We start from the raw sequence: 14,828 nt of genomic DNA on the forward strand, positions 1-14,828 counted from the left end.
AAGGAGGAAAGGTTTAATCGACCCACAGCTCAGCATGGCTGGGGAGGCCTCATGAAACTTACAATCATGGCAGAAGGGGAAGCAAACACATCTTGTGATGGCAGGAAGAAGAAGTTCCAAGCAAAAGGGGGAAAGCTCCTTATAAAACCATTAGATCTCATGAGAACTCACTATCACGAGAATAGCATGGGGGTAACTGCCCCCATGATTCAATTACCTCGCACCCAGTCCCTCCCACGACACATGGGGATTATCAGAACTACAATTCGAGATGAGATTTGGGTGGAAACACAGCCAAACCATATCAGCCAGGCATAATGGCATGCACCTGTAGTCCTAGCTACTGGGGAGGCTGAGGCAGGAGGATTGCTTAAGCCTAGGAGATCAAGGCTGCAGTGAGCTCTGATTGCACCTCTGCACTCCAGCCTCGGCAACAGAGCATTATCCCATCCCCCCACAAAAAAAAAAAAAGAAAAAAAGAAAAGACATGGGCTCTGAGGTTGGAGAGGACCGGGTTTCCCAGCGCTGCCACCTCCTCCCAGGGCCTCTATTGACTCTGTCTCTGCACCCCCACCTTGCATTTGGGAAGTGGAAGCAATGAGATCGCTCCTCCCACAGGAGTGTGTTCGCGGTAAAGGGGTCCAGAGTCTGGCTGGGTTTGAATCCTGGCTTGGCCACTTGGTTTCTTTGTAATCTCAGACAAGTCGCTGCCTCTCTGAACCTGTAAACTGGGGAGATTGGTAATATTGCACAATTGTACATTCCTGGGAGGAGGAGGCTTCATAGACCAGCAAGAGAAGATTACTGTTTGGCCCAGTCTCCTGAGGCTCAGACATCCAAAGCCTGACTTCTTGTAACCCAACCCCTGCTTTTAACCACTGAACCCAAAAATGGTTCACAAAGAGACTTGGCAGGTCCGCAGGGAGGATTCTGGAATGCATGGGAATGATTTGCATTATCATCATGACTGGAAGCTGCTCTTGGCTCTTGGCAGACGTGGTCCAGGGATGCAGATGTCTTGTAATATTCAGGAATCTCCACACAGTACAGCAGCATTCCTTGTCTCATGCAGCTTCCAGATGTCTCATTGGACATTCAGGAAGGAAGGGTAATATTCAAAATGTTTTGCCACTGGTACTGTAATATAAATTAGTATATGTCAATGTATGCATCAAATTTTTAAAATATTTTAGGCCAGGCATAGTGTAATCCCAGCACCTTGGGAGGCCAAGACAGGAGGATGGCTTGAAGCCAGGAATTCGAGACCAGCCTGGGCAACATAGAGAGACCCTCATCTCTACAAAACATTTCAAAAATTGAGCAGGGCGTGGTGGTTTACACCATTAATCCCAGCACTTTGGAAGGCCGAGGCAGGTGAATTGCTTGAGCCCAGGAGTTCAAGACCAGACTGGGGGCCAGGCGGGGTGGCTCATGCCTGTAATCCCACCACTTTGGGAGGCTGAGGCAGGCAGATCACTTGAGGCCAGGAGTTCAAGACCAGCCTGGCCAACAAGGCAAAACCATGTCTCTACTAAAAATACAGCAATTAGCTGGGCGTGGTGGTGCACCCCTGCAGTCCCAGCTACTCAGGATGCTGAGGTGGGAGGATCACCTGAGCCCAGGAGGTCAAGGCTACAGTAAGCCATGATCATGTCACTGCATTCCAGCCTGGACAACAGAGTGAGACCCTGTCTCAAAAAAACAAAAATCCTTATTATCACCTAAGTTATGATATGACAAAGATCTCTCACAATTAACTTGAACTAATTCATTTTTATTCAAATATGTATTGAATTTCAGTGCTTTCTCAACTACTCTTGTACTATTATTATCCAGTCAGAAGTATTTCAGTATTTTAACAACCAGTATTGGCCAGGTGTGGTGACTCACGCCTGTAATCCTAGCACTTTGGGAGGCCGAGGTGGGTGGATCACAAGGTCAGGAGTTCAAGACCAGCCTGGCCAATATGGTGAAACCCTGTCTCTACTAAAAATACAAAAACTAGCCGGGCGTGGTGGTGGGCACCTGTAGTCCCAGCTACTCAGGAGGCTGAGGCAGGAGAATCGCTTGAACCCAGGAGGCGGAGGTTGCAGTGAGCCGAGATCATGCCACTGCACTCCAGCCTGGGTGACAGAGCGAGACTCTGTCTCAAAAACAAACAAGAAAGAACAGTATTTCCATACTAGTTCAGACCAACTAAATTTTAGCCTTACTTGGAGGTGAAAACCCTGGCCAAAAATCTCTCTCTTGTACGTACAAAGTCGTTTTTGTTTTTAAATGGCCTCGGAATCTTCCAGGAAGTGCAACTACCACAAAAAATGAGGGAAGCTTGTATCGTGTTTTGTTCAAAACTTGGCCAAAGGTTGTCCACCATGTGAAAAAAATCACATTGCACATGGCTCTTGGTAATTGGACACCAGTCCACGTGTTTTCAATGTGTTGGAACTGTCTATATTACAGGCGTAAACATCTGCCTACCTCCTTGGGTTCTAGGGGACTGGCTCCACACATCCGCATAATGAAATGCTTATTGTAAGTTACTATGTTCTTATTTCTCCTTTTTATTACATTTAGGGCAATCAAGGATCGTTTTTGTTGCTGCTGCTGTTGTTGTTTCTGAGACAGGGTCTCACTCTGTCACCCAGGCTGCAGTGCAGTGGCACAGTCTTGGCTCACTGCAGCCTCAACTTCCCAGGCTCAGGCGATTCTCCCACCTCAGCCTCCCGAGTAGCTGGGACTACAGATACGTACTACCACACCCAGCTTTTATATATATATATAAATATATTTATATATATAACGTCTCTACTAAAAATACAAAAATTAGCTAGGTGTGGTGGCGCACGCCTGTAATGCCAGCAGTTTGGGAGGCCAAGGCGGGTGGATTACTTGAGGTCAGGAGTTCGAGACCAGCCTGGCCAACATGGTGAAACCCCATCTCTACTAAAAATACATATGTGTGTGTGTGTGTGTGTATGTGTGTGTATTTTAAGTAGAGATGGGGTTTCACCATGTTGCTCAGGCTGGTCTCAAACTCCTGGACTCGAGTGATCTGCCCACCTTGGCCTCCCAAAGTAGGATTTTCTTAAATCATGTTAAATCATGTGCCAGTGGGTTATACCATCTATGAACTTCATTTCAGGAGAACAGAGAGAACTTTCCCAGAACTGACATTCAAGCCAGCACACGCCCTGGTATGGCCACGCCAGTGGTTAAGACAGCAAAACACTAAATTATGGATTATTTACTCATTCATAAACGGTCACTGCCATGAACCCCCTGACTATTAGTATCCTCCTAGCTCTCCCTGGGGATCCCCTGGGCTGCCCTCTGGCCCAGAAGTCCAGGGGTTAAACTGGGTATAGTGGGAGATAAGAGGGACCCATATCCCGGATGTTGGATGGACTGATGACTTTGCCAAGCAGTAAATATTTTGTGTCTCAGCCCTACATGTTACAAAATATTTGCTATGAACAATAGTGGCATGTAAAGACCTGTCTACATTAGCCAGGTGTGGTGGCTAATGCCTGTAATCCCAACGCTTTGGAAGACCAAGGCTGGAGGATTACATGAGCCCAGGAGGTGGAGGCCACCCAGGGTAATATGTTGAGACCCTGTCTCTACAAAAAAAATTTAGGAGGGGCGAGTGGCTCATGCCTGTAATCCCAGCACTTTGGGAGGCTGAGGCGGGCAGATCACTTGAGGTCAGGAGTTTGAGACCAGCCCAGTCAACATGGTGAACCCACGTATCTACTAAAAATACAAAAATTAGCCAGGTGTGGCGGCTCACACCTGTAATCCCAGCACTTTGGGAGGCCGAAGAGGGCGGATTACTTGAGGTCAGGAGTTCAAGACCAGCCTGAACAACTTGGTGAAACCCCATCCCTACTAAAAATACAAAAATTAGCCGAGCGTGATGGTGGGTGCCTGTAACCCCAGCTACTCAGGAAGCTGAGGCAGGAGAATCGCTTGAACCTGGGAGGTGGAGGTTGCAGTGAGCTGAGATTGCACCACTGCACTCCAGCCTGGGCAACAGAGCAAGATTCTGTCTCAAAAATAAAATAAGGTAAATAAAAAATAAAAAACCTGTCTACAAATGCACCTTTATGCACAATAGCCCCAACCTGGAAACCATCAGATGTAAATCAACAGGTGGGTGGATAAGCAAACTGTGGTACACTCAGACAACATAATACTCCTTAGCAAGTTTTTTAAAAAAGGAAAGAACTGGGCCGGACGTGGTGGCTCACGCCTGTAATCCCAGCACTTTGGGATGTCGAGGCGGGCCGATCACCTGAGGTCGGGAGTTCAAGACCAGCCTGACCAACATGGAAAAACCCTGTCTCTACTAAAAATACAAAATTAGCTGGGCATGGTGGCACATGCCTGTAATCCCAGCCACTTGGGAGGCCAAGGCAGGAGAATCACTTGAACTCGGGAGGCGGAGGTTGTAGTGAGCCGAGATTGTGCCATTGCACTCCAGTCTGGGCAACAAGAGTGAAACTCCATCTCAAAAAAAAAAAAAAGAAAAGAAAAGAAAGAACGAACTACTGATACATGCAAAAACAAGAATAAATCCCAAAAGCATTATGACACATAAAAAAAAGCCAGATGCAAGACGCTACATAGTATATGATTCCACCAATGTAAAGTTCTAGAAGAGGTAAAACTAATTCATAGTGACCAAAAGCAGATCAGTGGTTACCGGGGCCTGGAGCTGGAGAGAGGGGCAGACTGCAAAGAAGCATGAGGAAATTTGGGGATGATGAGAATATCATGTATCTTGATTATGGGAGTGGTTTTTCACAGTATATTCATCTGTTAAAACTCATTTAACTGTATTTTATTTATTTATTTATTTTGAGACAGGGTCTCGCAGCGTTGCTCAGGCTGGTCTCAAACTCCTGGGCTCAAGCGATCCTTCTGCCTCGGCCTCTCAAAGTGCTGGAATTACAGGCATGAGCCTGGCCTAATTGATTTTAACGGGTGCAATTTATCATATGAAACAATTTTTTTGGAGCCAGCCTTGCTCTGTTGCCCAGGCTAGAGTGCAGTGGTGCAGTCTTGGCTCACTGCAACCTCTACCTTCTGGATTCAAGTGATTCTCATGCCTCAGCCACCTGAGTAGCTGGGATTACAGGTGTGCACAACCACACCTGGTTAATTTTTGTATTTTTAGTGGAGATGGAGTTTCACCATGTTGGCCAGGCTGGTCTTGAACTCCTGGCCTCAAATGATTTGCCTTGACCTCCCAAAGTGCTAGGATTACAGGTGTGAGCCACCTTGCCCAGCCTATTGTATATAAATTATACCTCAATAAAGTTGACCTCAAAAAGAGCAGATAGGGGGCAGAATCCAACAGGCCTAAGAACTTTGACCTGTCTCTAAGAGAGACAAAACTGAGTCACTGCCCTCTGCCTTTCTGTCCCCATACTGCCACTCTGAGCCTAGAACCCAGGACCAACCCTAATCCGGGGCCAGCCTGGGCCCTCCTTCCTGGGCCAAGCTCCTTCAAAGAGGCAAGAGGGGTGGGTGGGGCAATGGAGAAAGGGAGAGAAAGGTGGGAGCTGGGAACTGGGACCCAGGGAGTGACCGTCAAAGTGCCTTTTCTTCTGCTCTTACGTAACCTGCACTAGCAGCCTTTGGGTGAGGCATAAGAGAGCCATTGTCACCTGCGGGTGAGACCTGGCAATGCTCATCCAAGGTCACATAGTTGCCAGGCAGCAGAGTCGAGACTGAACCAGCCTCTTCCACCATTCCACGAGTGTTTATTGAGCTCCTGCTATACGCATGCACCGGACCCTATGCTAGACTCTGAGCCTACAGCAGTGAACAATTCAAAGATGGTTCCCCCACAGAGTGACCTTCCCAGTGGGGACAGGCAGGAAACAATAAACATCATAAACCAGTGAATTCTATCGTCTGTTGGGAGGGGACTGTTGCTATTAAAAAAGGAGAACAGGGCAGGGCACGGTGGTTCACAACTATAATCCCAGCACTTTGGGAGGCGTAGGTGGGAGGATCCTTTCAGCCCAGGAGTTCAAAACCAGCCTGGACAACATACAGAGACTGTGTCGCTACAAAAAAAAAATTAAGAAAAAAAAATAGCTGGGCAGGGTAGCATGGGCCTATAGTCCCAGCTACTTAGGAGGCTGAGGTGGGAGTATCACTTGAGCCTGGGAGGTCAAAGCTGAAATGAGCTGTGATCATGAAACTGCATTCCAGCCTGGGCAACAGAGCAAGACCCTGTCTTTAAAAAAAAAAAAAAAAGTAGAGCAGGCCTGGCGTGGTGGCTTATGCCTGTAATCCCAGTACTTTGGGAGGCCGAGGTGGGAGGATTGCTTGAGCTCAGGAGTTTGAGCCTGGCCAGCCTGGGCCATAGAGCAAGACCCCATCTCTTTTGTTTGTTTGTTTGTTTGTTTGAGACAGGGTCTATCTCTGTCACCCAGGCTGGAGTGCAGTGGCGTGATCTTGGCTCACTGCAACCTCTGCCTCCCGGGTTCAACAATTCTCATGCCTCAGCCTCCCGAGTAGCTGGGATAACAGGCGCCCGCCACTACACCCAGCTAATCTTTGTATTTTTAGTAGAGACAGGTTTTTGCCACATCTCTCGAACTCCTGACAGCAAGTGATCCACCTGTCTCGGTCTCCTAAAGAGCTGGGATTACAGGCGTGTACCACCACACCTGGCTAATTTTTGTATTTGTAGTAGAGACAGGGTTTCGCCATGTTGGCCAGGCCGGTCTTGAACTCCTGGCATCAGGTGATCTGCCTGCCTCAGCCTCCCTAAGTGCACAGATTACAGGCATGAGCCACTGAGTCTGCCCAAGACCCCATCTCTTAATAAAAAATAAAAAAAAAAAAAAAGAGGAAAAGGGCTGGGCGTGGTGGCTCACGCCTGTAATCCCAGAACTTTGGGAGGCCTGAGGTGGGCAGATCACGAGGTCAGGAGATCGAGACTATCCTCGCTAACATGGTGAAACTCCCGTCTCTACTAAAAATACACACACACAAAAAAGCCGGGTGTGGTGGCGGGTGCCTGTAGTCCCAGCTACTTGGGAGGCTGAGGCAGGAGAATGGCGTGAACCCGGGAGGCGGAGCTTGCAATGAGCCGAGATCGCGCCACTGCACTCCAGCCTGGGCGACAGAGCGAGACTCCGTCTCAAAAAAAAAAAAAAAAAAAAAAAAAAGAGAAAAGGGTAGAACAGGGTATGGGTTGGGTGGGTGAGGGTGGGGGCAGGAAGCAGGGGTGGTAGAATTAAATAAAGCGGCAGAGAAGGCTCACTGAGGTGACATTGCAGCCAAGTCGAGAGGGAGGTGTGGGAAGAGCCAAATGGAAATCTGGGGGGCAGAGCAGCCAAGAGAGGAACAGCCTGTGCAAAGGCCCTGAGGCACCAGCAGGCCTGGCATGTTCAAGGAATGGCAGAGGCTGGAGTAAGAGAGGGAGGAGGAGAGTGGGAAGAGGTGAGGTCGGTGAAGTAAGGCGCATCCTACAGAGGCTATGGGGAGCACCTTGGATTTTTCTCTGGGTTCTGAGCTGCAGAGGGCCACGAGCTGCCATGATGGAAACAGGCGCCCTCTGGAGGCCATATGGGGAACAGACGGAAGAGGTTGGGGCTCAGGAGTCCCGCGTGAAGGCAATTGCAATAGTTCAGGTGGGAGATGATGGCAGCTGGCCAGGGTGGTACCCAGTGTGGAAGGTGTAGAGGGGCCAGATTTGGGGTTTGAGGGCAGAGAAACTGAGATTTCTGGTAGCTTGAATGTGGGATATGACGGGCAGAAGGAGGGCATAGCAGGGGAAGGAAATAAAGTGGCTTGTTCTGTATGTGACTGGAGCCCAGCTCCTTGCACCAACCCGGGCTCCTGCACCCCTCAGCAGGCCCAGGGATCCCCACCGCCAGGCCAGAGCCAACCCCATGGAACCCAAAGTGCTCAAGCTCCCCAGTGAATGAGGCTCTTAATGTATCACCACCCGTCAGGCCTGGCCTGGCATCCGGGTTTCTCCACCTGCAGGGTGCAGGGGCCACATTGGTGGGTTCCAGATTCCAAGTTCCAGTATTTGGAGGAGGTGACAGAGGAGGGCCGCCACCCCACCGTTTTCATCTTTCACCTAAGATTTGCACAGATTTCATTTTAATGACAGTCCACTGTCTGTTTGTTAGTTAGCTTTGAGATAGAGTCTCACTCTGTTGCCCAGGCTGGAGTGCAGTGGCAAGATCTCAGCTCACTGCAACCTCCGCCTCCTGGGCTCAAGCGATTCTCCCACCTCAGGCTCCTGAGTAGCTGAAACTACAAATGTCCAGATAATTTTTTACATTTTTAGTAGAGACGGGGTTCCACTATGTTGGCCAAGCTGGTCTCAAACTACTAACCTGAGATGATCCACCTGCTTCGGCCTCCCAAAGTGCTGGGATTACAGGCATGAGCCACTGCGCCCAGCCACCCAGCCACTGGTTTTAAAAAATGTTTGACACTGGGCACAGTGGCTCATGCCTGTAATCCCAGCACCTTGGGAGGCTGAGGTGGGTGGATCACCTGAGGTCAGGAGTTGGAGACCATCCTGGCCAACATGGTGAAACCCCATCTCTACTAAAAAAAAAAATACAAAAATTAGCCGGGCGTGGTGGCAGGCGCCTGTAATCCCAGCTATTCGGGAGGCTGAGGCAGGAGAATCGCTTGAACCCGGGAAGTGGAGGTTGCAGTGAGCTGAGATCGCATCATTGCACTCCAGCCTGGGGGACAAGAGCGAGACTTCATCTCAAAAAAAAAAAAAAAAAAAAAAAAAGCAGTGGCTGGGTGCAGTGGTGCATGCCTGTAATCCCAACACTTTGGCCTGGGAGTTCCAGACCAGCCTGGGCAACATAGTGAGATCCCTTGTTTACAAAACAAAACAAAACAAAAACAAAAACCTTTTCTAATTAAAAATAGCTGGGCATGGCCAGGCACAGTGGTGGCTCACTCCTGTAATCCCAGCACTTTGGGAGGCTGAGGCAAATCACCTGAGGTCGGGATTTCGGGACCAGCCTGGCCAACATGACAAAACCCCGTCTCTACAAAAAATACAAAAATTAGCCAGGCCTGGTGGCAGGTGCGTGTGTGGGGAAAAGAAAAAGAGAGATCAGACTGTTACTGTGTCTATGTAGAAAAGCAAGATATAAGAAACTCCATTTTGATCTGTACTAAGAAAAAATTGTTTCTGCTTTGAGATGCTGTTAACCTGTAACTTTAGCCGCAACCCTGTGCTCACAGAAACGTGCTGTAAGGAATCAAAGTTTAATGGATTTAGGGCTGTGCAGGATGTGCCTTGTTAACAATATGTTTGCAGGCAGTATGCTTGGTAAAAGTCATCACCATTCTCCATTCTCTATTAACCAGGGGCACAATGCACTGCAGAAAGCCGCAGGGACGTCTGCCCAAGAAAGCCTGGGTATTGTCCAGGGTTTCCCCCGACTGAGACAGCCTGAGATATGGCCTCATGGGAAGGGAAAGACCTGACTGTCCCTCAGCCTGACACCTGTAAAGGGTCTGTGCTGAGGAGGAGTAGTGAAAGAGGGAGGCCTCTTTGCAGCTGAGGTAAGAGGAAGGCTTCTGTCTCCTGCTCGTCCCTGGGAATGGAATGTCTCGATGTAAAGCTGACCATTCCCATTCGTTCTATTCTGAGCTAGGACAAAACCTCCCTGTGGCTGGAGGCGAGATATGCTGGCAGCAATACTGCTCTGTTGCCCTTTGCTACACTGAGATGTTTGGGTAAAGAGAAACATAAATCTAGCCTACGTGCACATCCAGGCACAGTACCTTTCCTTGAACTTACTCATGATACAGATTCCTTTGCTCACATGTTTCCCTGCTGACCTTCTCCCCACCTGTTGCCCTGATACACTCCCCTCGCTAAGATAGTAAAAATAATGATCAATAAATACTGAGGGAACTCAGAGGCTGGCGCCAGTACAGGTCCTCCGTATGCTGAGCGCCGGTCCCCTGGGCCCACTGTTCTCTCTCTATACTTTGTCTCTGTGTCTTATTTCTTTTCTCAGTCTCTCGTCCCACCTGACGAGAAATACCCATAGGTGTGGAGGGGCTGGTCCCCTTCATGCCTGTAATCCCAGTTACCGAGGAGGCTGAGGCAGGAGGATTGCTTGAATCTGGGAGGCAGAGATTGCAGTGAGCTGAGATCATGCCACTGCACTCCAGCCTGGGGACAGAGTAAGATTCTGTCTTAAAAAAAAAAAAATAGCTGGGCATGGTGGTGCATGCCTGTGGTCCTAGCTACTCAGGAGGCTGAGGTGGGAGGATCGATTGAGCTCAGGAGTCTGAGGCTACAGTGAGACATAATCACACCACTACATTCCAGCCTGCGAGACAGAGCAAAGTCTCAAATCTTTAAAAATTTTTTGTTTTTTTTAGAAAAAGTTTGAGCCAGGCGCAATGGTTCACACTCATAATCCCAACAGTTTCGGAGGCTGAGGCAGGCGAATCACCTGAGGTCAGGAGTTCAAGCCCAGGCTGGCCAACATAGTGAAACCCCATCTCTACTAAAAATACAAAAACTTAGCCGGGCATGTTGGCACACACCTGTAATCCCAGCTACTTGGGAGGCTGAGACAGGAGAATTGCCTGAACCTGGGAGATGGAGGTTGCAGTGAGCTGAGATTGTGCCATTGCACTCCAGCCTGGGCAATAGAGCAAGACTGTCACACACACACAAAAAAATAAATAGAAAAAAAATGAGTAAGTAACGTTTGGTAAAGCTTGTTTCATGAACATGTTTTTCTTTATACACATAGGTTGTTTATGAAATATGCAGGTAGGTTTATAGCTCCATAAACAGGCATCCCTCAGAATATAAACCTCATCTATTCCCAAAAAAGTAGTATGTAGAAACTTTGGGGATAAACCACTATTTATTTATTTATTTATTTATTTATTTATTTATTTTTTGAGACAAAGTTTCGCTCCTGTTTCCCAGGCTGGAGTATAATGGCATGATCTCAGCTCACTGCAACCTCTGTCTCCCGGGTTCAAGCGATTCTCATGCCTCAGCCTACCAAGTAGCTGAGATTACAGGTGCACGCCACTAACCCAGATAATTTTTGTATTTTTAGTAGAAACAGGGTTTTACCACGTTGGTCAGGCTGGCCTCGAATTCGTGACTCCAGGTGATCCATCCGCTTCACCTCCCAAAGTGCTGGGATTACAGGAATGAGCCACCTGCCCAGCTTTAATTTATTTCTTTATTTGAGACGGAGTGTTGCTCTGTCGCCAGGCTGGAGTGCAGTGGCGTGATCTTGGCTCACTGCAACCTCCACTTCCCAGGTTCAATTGATTCTCCTGCCTCAGCCTCCTGAGTAGCTGGGACTACAGGCGCTTTCCACTACGTCTGGCTAATTTTTGTATTTTTACATCAATGTTGGCCAGGATGGTCTCCATCTCTTGACATTGTGATCCACCCACCTCACCCTCCCAAAGTGCTGGGATTACAGGCATGAGCCACTGCACCCAGCCCCGGCTTTTATTTTAAGCAGAGAAAATAATGCACTCCCAGCTTCATCCAAAAACGCTAAACAATTTCCTAGAATATCAATAAAAGACTCTTAAACACCTATATAACAACCCACCATGGATTATGGCATAGTAGAAAGCATTTAAAATACCAATTACCTAATTATTCAACACTTAAACTCATGAATGATTATGTTTGTGTACAATACAAAACTATTCTGCACAGAATCAGATATAAATTATATTTTCCTTCCGCAGTGCAATGATCATGGAGTATAACTAAACAAACAAACAAAAAGATACTAAAGATACCGTCTATAATTGGACCCAGGTCAGTGGTGCCTCCAGGCACCTGGCCAAAGTCAACACAGGGGGTTTGGAAGCGGAAGATAATATCAACAATGGCTAACACATTCAACGCACAAAACAGAATCCTGTTAGAACAGGTGAGAAGTAGGGCTGGGTGCAGTGGTTCAGACCTGTAATTCTAGCACTTTGGGAAGCCAAAGTGGGAGGATCACTTGAGTCCAGGAGTTTGAGACCAGTCTGGGCAACATAGTGAGACCCCGTCTCTACAAATAAAAATTAGCGGCCGGGCGTGGTGGCTCATGCCTGTAATCCCAGCACTTTGGGAGGCCAAGGCAGGCAGATCACCCGAGGTCAGGAGTTTGAGGCCAGCCTGACCAACATGGAGAAATCCTGTGTCTACTAAAAATACAAAATTAGCCAGGCACGGTGGCTCATGCCTGTAATTCCAGCTACTCAGGAGGGTGAGGCAGGAGAATCACTTGAAGCCGGGAGGCAGAGGTTGCGGTGAGCCAAGATCGCGCCATTGCACTCCAGCCTGGGTGACAAGAGCAAAACTCCGTCTCAAAATAATAATAATAATAATAATAATAATATTTAGTTGGGTGTGGTGGTGTGCACCTGTAGTTCCAGCCACTCAGGATGCTGAGGCAGGAAAACTGCTAAGGTCCGGGAAGTTGAGGCTGCAGTAAGCCATGATAGCACCACTGCACTCAGCTTGAGCAACAGAGACCCTGTCTCAAAAGAACAGGTGAGATACAACAGCAGCATAGTACTTTTTTTTGAGGGGGGGGCAGTGAGACAGAGTCTCACTCTATCGCCCAGGCTGGAGTGCAGTGGCGTGATTTCCAGTCACTGCAACCTCTGCCTCCCGGGTTCAAGCGATTCTCCTGCCTCAGCCTCCCAAGTAGCTAGGATTACAGGTGCCCACCACCACACCCAGCTAATTTTTGTATTTTTAGTAGAGATGAGGTTTCCCCATATGGGTCAGGCTGGTCTCGAACCCCTGACCTCAGGTGACCTACCCGCCTCAGTCTCCCAAAGTGCTCGGATTATAGGTGTGAGCCACCGCGCCCGGCCAGCATAGTCCATATTCTGAACTTACACAGGATGTAAAACAGTTGCAGAGTGGGTTTTTATCCAAATAGCTATTTTGGGGTTTCAAGGAAATAAAATAATTATTGGGACAATTTGGATAGTGAGAGTTAGGATATGAAGGGATGCTGCATTCCTATGTAGGTGGTCACAAAGGAAAAAAAATTGTTACCATGCGTTGTGCAGATTTTTGTTGTTGTTGCTCTTGAGAGAGAGTCTGGCTCTGTTGCCCAGGTTCAAGTGCAGTGGCGCAATCTTGGCTCACTGCAACCTCCACTTCTTGGGTTCAAGCGATTCTCCTTGTGCAGATTTTTTTAAGAGATAGGGTCTCAATCTGTTGCTCAGGCTGGAGTGCAGTCACATAATCATAGCTCACTGCAGCCTTGAACCCTTGAGCTCAAGTGATTCTCTCGCCTCAGCCTCTTGAGTAGTGGAAACTCCAGATACGTACCAACCACCACACCCAGATTGTAGAAAAAATTTAACTGGAAGGCACACAGGGCAAAATGCATGTGATTTGTGTACAGGTTCGTTAACTTTCCCAAATGCATCCATCTGTGGAATCATCACCCAAATCAAGGTAAGATATTTGCTTTATCATAGAAGGTTCTTTTGTGCTCCCTTCTGATCAATATGCTATTTTTTTTTCCTTTTGAGACGGAGTCTTGCTCTGTCACCCAGGCTGGAGTGCAGTGGCGCAATCTCGGCTCACTGCAAGCTCCGCCCCCTGGGTTCACCACATTCTCCTGCCTCAGCCTCCAGAGTAGCTAGGATTACAGGCGCCCGCCACCATGCCCTGCTAATTTTTTGTATTTTTAGTAGAGATGGGGTTTCACCATATTAGCCAGGATGGTCTCGATCTCCTGATATCATGATCCGCCCACTTCGGCCTCCCAAAGTGCTGGGATTACAGGCATGAAGCCACCGTGCCTGGCCCCATATTCATTCTCAAAGGTCACCACTGTTCTGATTTCCCACCATAGGCCAGTTGAGCATGTTCTAGCCCTCCTCTAAATGGAACTATACAGTATTTACCGTCTCTGGCTTCTTTATCTCAACAAATTATCTGAAATGCATTTCTGTTGCAGTGTAGGTCGATATCGCTCTTATTTATTGCTGAGTAATCTTCCATTGTATGAATGTACCAGTGTATCCAATTGATTTGTTCCCAAATTTTGGCAATGATGAGTACAGCAGCTAAACGTTTGTGGACACATTTTTGTAAAAGCAAAAGTTTTCATTTCTCTTGGGTAAATGCCCAGGAGTGCAACTCCTAAGCTGCATAGTAAATAAATATATATTACATATATATATATATTTTTTTTTTTGAGACAGAGTTTTGCTTTTGTCACCCAGACTGGAGTGCAATGGTGAGATCTTGGCTCACTGCAATATTCTGCCTCCTGGGTTGGCCAGGCTGGTCTCGAACTCCTGACCTCAGGTGATCCATCCACCTCGGCCTCCCAAAGTGTTGGGATTACAGGTGTGAGCCACTGCACCCAGCCTGTATTTTTTAACTTTATTAAGAAACTGCCCAGTTATTTTCCAAAACAACAGCCATCTACTAAGGGAGCACCAACCAAGAGATGAGGAGTCCTGTTGTATCCCATCCTCCCTTGGTCTTGTATTCAGCCATTCTACTGTGTATAGTGGTGTCTCATTGTGGTTTCCCGTGGTGTTTAAGAGACAGGGTCTGGCTGGGCGTGGTGGCTCACGCCTGTAATCCCAGCACTTTGGGAGGCCGAGGTGGGTGGATTACTTGAGGCACCGGTCTCTACTAAAAATACAAAAATTAGCTGGGCATGGTGGCAGATACCTGTAGTCCCAGCTACTTGGGAGGCTGAGGCAGAAGAATCGCTTGAACTGGGAGGCGGAGGTTGCAGTGAGCCAAGATCGTGCCACTGCACTGCACTCCAGCCCAGACAACA

This window comes from Pan troglodytes, chromosome 20 (genome assembly GCF_028858775.2).
Source record: "Pan troglodytes isolate AG18354 chromosome 20, NHGRI_mPanTro3-v2.0_pri, whole genome shotgun sequence".
Classification (NCBI taxonomy): Eukaryota; Metazoa; Chordata; class Mammalia; order Primates; family Hominidae; genus Pan; species Pan troglodytes.